We start from the raw sequence: 8,082 nt of genomic DNA, 5'->3' as shown, positions 1-8,082 counted from the left end.
CACAAATACTAATCCTAAGTTCGGGTGATATGTTCCAAGACCCCTAATGGATACAAATGCCTGAAACCAAGGATAATTCATATATATGTTGCCATATACATATTATAAATAATGTATGTTATGCTTTTTACTATACATACATACTCAAGAAAAAGTTCAATTTATAAATTAGGATGCCATGATATTAACAAAATAATAATAAAACAGAATGATTATAGCATGTTATGATATAGTTATGTGAATGCTGTTTAATTTTCTCAAAATATCATAATGTACTCTATTCACCTTTCTTCCTTTGATGATTTGAGATAACACAATGCCTATGTGGTAAGATAAAGTGAGGTGAGTGATGTGGGCATTGCTGCATACTGATCAGGCTACTTTGTAAGAGCTACATAAATACAGGTACTAAGCGACCACCAACAGCTGATCTAATATATCTAATGAAGTGATTAATGGTTGGGGAACATAGAATGGATAGGCATCGATAGATTGGACAATGGAATGACTGATGTCTTGGGAGTGGGATAGAGTTAACGCATTAGACTATCCAGAATGATGTAAAAGTTGAAACTTATGTTTATTTCTGGAATTTTCCATCTAATATTTTCTCAGGGTTTGGATTAATGAAGCCTCAGAATGTGAAACCCTGGATAAGAGAGACTGACTGAATGTGCATTAGTAATAAACTGCTGCGAAGGTAGGTGTTTGGTGAAGCAATTAACAAGTCACTTGGGGTCCAGCATTTGGCATAGTGAGTTGGATACCTGCAATGCCTGTATCCCATGTGGTCTCTGATTCGAGTCCAGGCTGCTCTGGTTACAATCCAGCACCATGCTCATAAAAAAACAAGGGAAGATGACCCAGATCCTTGGACCCCTGCGCCCATATGGAAGACCTGGAGGGAACTCCTGGCTCCTGACTTCAGCTTGGCCCAGCCCCAGCTATTGCAGGTATCTGGGGAGTAAGCAAATGGATGGAAGATCTCTTTCTCTTTCCAAAAAAAAAAAGAACTAAGTAATAAACAACTGAAAACAGAAGTTTAAAACAGTATCATTTTCATTAGCTTCAAAATTGAAATGCTTTGATACAAATTGAACCTTTACAGAACATGTAGATTGAATAGAAAGTAGGAATGGAGAGGCCAGCAATGGAGATTGAACTTGAGTGGAGAGGGCAGCCTCTGCAAAGCCCTCTGCTCCATTCTTGGGGGACAACCCCCACCTTGGATACCTCTGACCAGCATTCTGATACTTGTCTCTGTGCATACCCTTAGAATGTGTTCGGTTTTTGACTGCTGGGTTATCTATTCCACAGTATTTTTGCATAACAAATGAACCCAATACTCAGTGACTTAAACCAATGAACATGTTTTTAGCTCACAGATACATGGCTCCGCAATTTAAACTGAGTTTATTTTTTTTTAATAATCTTACTTAGTTTATTAGGGAACAAAGTGTCAAGGGCTACAGGGTGAAAGTGGGTAATACCATTGTTTCCACATCAATATCATTTTACCCTGTATCTGGGGTCAGGGAAAAAACAAAGGGAAAAGCCCCACCCAACCTCCCACCCATCCCAGATCCCCAATGGGAGGCAGGCTCTGAGGGTCCTGTTCATACAGTTTTGATAGTTCATCAGTTCTGGATTGCTGCCAATCTCTCAGTTCCAATCGCAATGAACCCTATTCAGAATCCACTGGCTGACAGTCTCTTCATGGTTGGGGTTCTAAGATCAGCAGTTCAGTTGGAGGGATCTCCAAAGAAACTTCATCTGAGATGATCCCAGGCCTGATTCTTGCGCGAGTTTGCTAGTACAGAGTCCGACACTATCCGTCACACCAATCAGCTTATGCTCATGCTGGTCGTTGGGATTACTGGGTTCGTTCTGTTTCCAGCCCTGTCTTCCTAGTGAACCAACGGGTGTTGTAGTGCAGTTCGATTCTGCCCACTTCATACTCGGTCCTCACGCAAACCGGTTGGAGCTGCAGCCTAGTTGGGGCGACTCCCCATAACCCCCACCATGCCTGCCCCCTACCCTGGTTCCCATGGTTGCCAGTACACACCGCAGGCTTGTCAAGTCTGTCCCACATCCTGTTTAGCTCTCGCACATGTTGATGGGCATTGAAGCCCAGCTCAACCCAACCAACCTACTATCCAGCCCACACACCTACTGGCAGGTGCCCTTCTGTCCAGCCACCCCTGCCCCTGTCTTGGTATTCATGCTGTTCAATGACAGTGGTAGCCCCGATGGAGGTGCCCACTATTTCCCTTCTAGGCCACACTCACTCCCAGATTATGCACTCTCCAGGTAGTTCTGGCATTAAACTTGACAGAATTTGCTCCAAGTGCCAGCCTCTGCCAGCTAGTACTGCGGCTAGCCCAACCAACCCTCACCCACTCTAGTTTTTGCTTGCACCAGTCGGAACAGTCAGTCCACCGTGGCCCTTCCCTTATCTAGCCCACATGAGGCCCACAGGTGTAACAGCCCTGCCTATTCTGATCTGCCCCCACCCCGACTCACGCTTTCCAATGGAAGTAGTTGTCCAGCATGGGAGCCCACATTTCCCTGTCAGCATTGCCTCCTTCCCCTGATTATCACATGTGCTGTTTGGACACTGCAACCACATCTGGTACGGCTCATCTCACCTTGGCATTCCTTATTGTGTACTAGTATGTGTCGCAACCGAACCTGGCTCGACCCACACTCTGTTCTGGCGCTCGGACTCACTAGCGGGTGATGTGAACAGGTTCAGCCTGGTCTGCCCCCAGTCCATGCCATGTGTATACCAATGGGATAAACTGAGTTTAGATAGGGAGATTCCTTTCTCCCCACTGGAATCACTCTACTGTCTGAGAATTGGCTAGCCGTCAATTTAGAGAGCCTTGGCTGTTTCCAGAATGACTGAACTGTGCTGTATGTACGTTTTCTGCTCCATTACACATGTCCTCGTGGTGAACATAGAGGAGCAAGAGCAGAGGTGAACACCTGACAGGGTTTTTGAAGATCTCTGCATACATACCATCTGCTAACATCTGATTGGCCAAAGAAAATCACATGACTAAACTCAGACTCAAGAAAGACTGAAATAAATTGTGTCTTCTCAAAGTTACATATCAAACGGTGTAGATATAGGGAAGAGTGAGTTATTTGAAACCATTAGTGGAATTGAATTACCAAAACCATAGTGTCAGATCTCATCTATGGGGTCCTCTCTAACCCCAGTGCATTGGGGACCTCAGTCTTCATTCTTGCAAATTACGTTGATGTTACCATTGTTCTTCCCAATGCTTATCTTCAGGATTAGCTATAGAGCTAATCTAAGACCCACCACAGTGATGTCTGGGCCCGTAACTGTAATTCCAAACTCATAGCCCTAGATTCTAAACTTCACTTGATCCAGACTATGTTGGTCTGGTTGTGCAACCGGTGAGAAATGAAGGTTGTGATCATCCTTAAGTGCTCTGATCTGAACTGTTCTCTGTCCTCATAATGCCAAGCTACTAGAAGCTCAGGTGTGACCTTGTTTCACTCAGACTTACTAAGCACAGCTGTGTTTGCACTGCTGCGGCCTTTTGGAAATCTTCAGTCACTTCTGTCATTGAAAATACTGCTGATTTCTAACTGTGCATCTAGCCCATGCTAGTTTCTTTTCACGTTTGCTAGATCAGTTATCATCTACTTGTTTATTCTTTCCATCCGAACTAAGTTACTGACTTTACTCAATCCTACGGTTCTGAGAGTCCTAAAATGATCTAAAACATGATGGTCCTCTGCCTTCCATGTCAACTTGTCCCAAACTATTGATCTTATCTTCACGAAGTACTTAATGTTAGTGAGCACCCAATTCCAAGTCAAATATCCAAAGTGTATGCCAAAGGCATGTTAGGGGTTCTATGGTGTGACAGAACTATAAGATCAGTCAATGAAATAAAAAATGGGTAGAGATTATAGCTGTGTCAAGCCATGATCTGGCAGGAAATGCATGAAAGTCCGAGAGTTTTGGATCCAGTCAAGAACAGAGTTGACAGGTGATAACATACAGATAAATTTCAGGAATCTAGGTAATGTCATCTATTAGGTTCCTTAAGAATCATATCAGATGATATGATGTTATGTATAACATATTATGTTATGAATGTTATATGTTATGTATAAACTAAAATTGAAATGTCAATGAGGTGGTCACAGAAGATGGCTAGGAACTCGCATTTACTTTTAACATATTGGTTACTCATTACTATGTCAATTAATTCCATAATGATGTAAATTTTTGCTGATGGTATGTTGGAGCTTTTAATTGACTGGGATGATACTCTGCTGGCTCTGTCTTCAGACCAGAAAGGGCATACCTAAGAAGCCGTTGAACTTGACTGGACAATAAGATGCTGGACTCTATGTTTGGTATACGCTTGCAATGGGGGAATCTCAACTGAACTTGAACTGTGGTTATGCAACAAGGTGGAGGAATCCACCATGGTGGGAGGGTTTGGGGAGGGGTGGGGAGAACCCAAGTACCTATGAAACTATGTTACATAATACAATGTAATTAATGAATTAAAAATAATAAATAATTTTAAAAAAAAAGAATCAGATTCTGGGCTTGGCAGCGTGGCCTAGTGGCTAAGGTCCTCGCCTTGATCCCATATGGCCGCTGGTTCTAATCCCGGCAGCTCCACTTCCTCTCTCTCTCTCCTCCTCTCAGTATATCTGACTTTGTAATAAAAATAAAATAAATCTTAAAAAAAAAAAAAAAGAATCAGATTCTGAGATGGAGTTTAGCATGCAGGACATTTTTGAAAGAATGTCCTTGCAGACAATACTTAAGCTAGAGAAGGGAAGAACAAGATAGGGGGAGGAGTCAAGTTGCAAAATAAACACAACAGACTCAACTAAACCCATTATGAATGATGGAGATAAAATAACCCTTAAGACTTGTCTTGGATTCAGTCAAAATAGCCAGATCTTATATCCATTAGTCATTGAGTGTGAGCCAAAAGTGTGACCTTGAGCAAGGCACTTTGCAAATGAGGCAATCTCCAAAAAGGATTGAAAGCTCAAAGCTGCCTACCCACAGCTGCCCCTGGCAACTGGGGCAACAAATTCCCCTGTGGGCAATCTGAACGTCACACAACAGTGTCCCACACTGTATCCAGAGGCTCCGTTTTCCTTTAAGAGGCCTATGTTTTTGCTCCCATAGGTTTGCCAAAATCAATCTTTTTTTTTTTTTATTGCAAAGTCAGATACACAGAGAAGAGGAGAGACAGAGAGGAAATTCCGAAGCTAGGAACCTCTTCCAGGTCTCCCACGCGGGTGCAGGGTCCCAAGGCTTTGGGCCGTCCTCGACTGCTTTCCCAGGCCACAAGCAGGGAGCTGGATGGGAATCGGGGCCACTGGGATTAGAACTGGCAACCATATGGGATCCTTGCGTGTACAAGGCGAGGACTTTAGTTGCTAGGCCACTGTGCCACGCCCCAAAATCAATCTTTTTTTAAAAAGATTTATTTATTTTTATTACAAAGTTAGATATACAGAGGGGAGGACAGACAGAGAGGAAGATCTTCCGTCCGATGATTCACTCCCCAAGTGAGCCGCAACGGGCCGGTGCTGCGCTGATCTGAAGCCAGGAACCTGGAACCTATTCCGGGTCTCCCACGCGGGTGCAGGGTCCTAAAGCTTTGGTCCATCCTCGACTGCTTTCCCAGGCCACAAGCAGGGAGCTGGATGGGAAGTGGAGCTGCCGGGATTAGAACCAGCGCCCATATGGGATCCTGGGGCATTCAAGGCGAGGACTTTAGCTGCTAGGCCAGGCTGCCAGGCCCCCCAAAATCAATCTTAAACACAGAACCCCAAGCCCAGTCTCTGAAAGCAACTCTACTGTGTTCCTTCTATTTGTCTCTGAGATTGGTGTTCTTGTCATCATTTCTTCCCAGTTCAATGTATCACTGGAGAATCATGATAGAATTCTGCAGATATAAATATAATACAGCCTAATAATTATGCCAACCTTAAAGTACATATAAAGATCCTTTAATTCCCTTTCCATCAGGAAGTGTGATGTTGTGCTTTTTATGTTTACAAGTGTGCTTTTGCCTATTTATTTTAAAAGGTTGGAGGTAAGAAAGGTAGAGAGAGAAACAATGGTGATGACTCAGGTAACTGAATTCCCACCTCCCACATGGAAGCCAGATCCAGCTGTTATGGGCATTTGGGAAGTGACTCGATGGCTAGCAGCTTCTCTGTTTGGTAATTTTTTTCTTGTCTGCTTGCTTGCTTTCTCTCAAAAGCCAGAGCTGATAAACCAACACTGGCACTTTAACGCAAGCATCTTAACCAGTAGGCTAAATACCCACTTACATGTGCCCTTTCTTGAAATTGGGATGGAGTTACGATTTGCTTCAAGCCAATAGAATGAGGCAAATGTGATGATGTGTGACTTCCAAAGCTAGATCAGAAAAAGACAATGCAGCCTCTACCATGTTACCTGGTGATGGCCTGTCTTGCCATGTAAAAAGTCTGGTGACCTTGAGGCCACCGTACTTTGAAGCAACCTGGGGCTCATGGAAAGGTCATACATGGGAGGACTTGGAGGCTCTGCCATCTGGGGACCCAGTCAACAGCCAGACATGTGAATGGATATTCCCCCACGTAATTCCAGCCCCTAGCCTATGAGTCACCCCAGCCATCGATTCTTCTAGGCTGCGTCTGTCAGCTACATGGGGCAAAAATTAATGACTGTCACTATGCTCTCTCTCCTGGCTCACAAAATTGGTGGATACAATAAAATTATTATGGTAAGCCACTAAATTTGAGGGTAATTCATTAAGCAATCGTAGCCATAACACAGAGAATGCAAAGCTTACTCTTATAAGCTTTTAATTCTGTCTGTGCACACTTGCAATCTGAAATGATTTGTGTGTGTGTGTGTGTGTGTGTGTGCGCGCGTGCGTGTGTGTGTGTGTGTTGCCTCATCAGAAACCTGGAAATGAACAAAGGCAGTTTTCCCTTTTGGAAAGTTTCTGGATTGAGAGTATCATTTTAAGCATCTACCATGTGCTTTGCTCCAGAAGGCAGGGGCGTTGCTACTATGGTTTAACTAGGATTTGGTTCCCCAACTCCTGCAGACGTTTAAGTCCCAAAGTCAGAGATTAGTGTGCTTATTGGAGAGAGGTTTGATGCAATTACAGTGTCTGAAGATGAGGTCCTGTGACAGCGATTGGATTGGACTGGGTCGATAGAGCAGAGGCCCCATGGTGGAATTTGGGGGGGCTTTTTTGTGGCTCCCTACGTGATGATGTACGCACACATTCTCTTCCATTGCCCACCTCCACTCTCACTGGGAACCTTGGAGTGTGAGCCCCTATTCCACAAGCTGAATTACATCTTCTTCCTTCATAAATAGCTTCTCTGATACATTCTAGATCAAGTAACACAAAGCTGTCTAATAACAGCGGCCAACGAAGCCAGATCTTCGTAAGAGTGCAGAGGCCTCAGAGAGAGTGAGAAATCAGTCATTAGCCACACACAATCTGTTCTTAATCACAGATGCTGTGTGAATACTTTGCAATTTAATCTGGTTGACACTAGGCTTTTGCTTATTTTTGCACTGACCAAATGTAAGATACAGGTCGGTCTGGACATGTTAGTCATTATATGTATATATACTTATATATGTACATATCAAATTATCTTAGTTGCTCCTGTCTCTGGAAATTTTATTTCTGTAAAAGGCAATCTCCTGAGATAGTAATTCCAGATACCTTCGACTGAGTAGTGCATTTTAATGTTTGAGAGATCCAAAAGAAGCAATTTTTTTCAAATTTCATGGCAGCCAAGATAATGTAAATTTTTAACCAATGGAACAAGGAATTCTGCCTTAGATTTTAGCTAGAATACAGAGGTATTTCATCAAGTGGATGAAACTGAAAACTACTACCTCTACAAGTCAGAATGTAGCCAATGGAGCAATAGATGCTTCTGGAAATTTCAAAGTCAAGTTTTTTTTGGTGTCCAATGTGGCTAAAACTTTGTGGTCTTCAGTAGTGAAAATATTTACCTTATTAGTTATCATGTCATCGCAGC

The sequence above is a fragment of the Ochotona princeps genome, chromosome X, assembly GCF_030435755.1.
Source record: "Ochotona princeps isolate mOchPri1 chromosome X, mOchPri1.hap1, whole genome shotgun sequence".
Lineage (NCBI taxonomy): Eukaryota > Metazoa > Chordata > Mammalia > Lagomorpha > Ochotonidae > Ochotona > Ochotona princeps.
Note: the sequence above shows the minus strand (reverse complement) of the source record.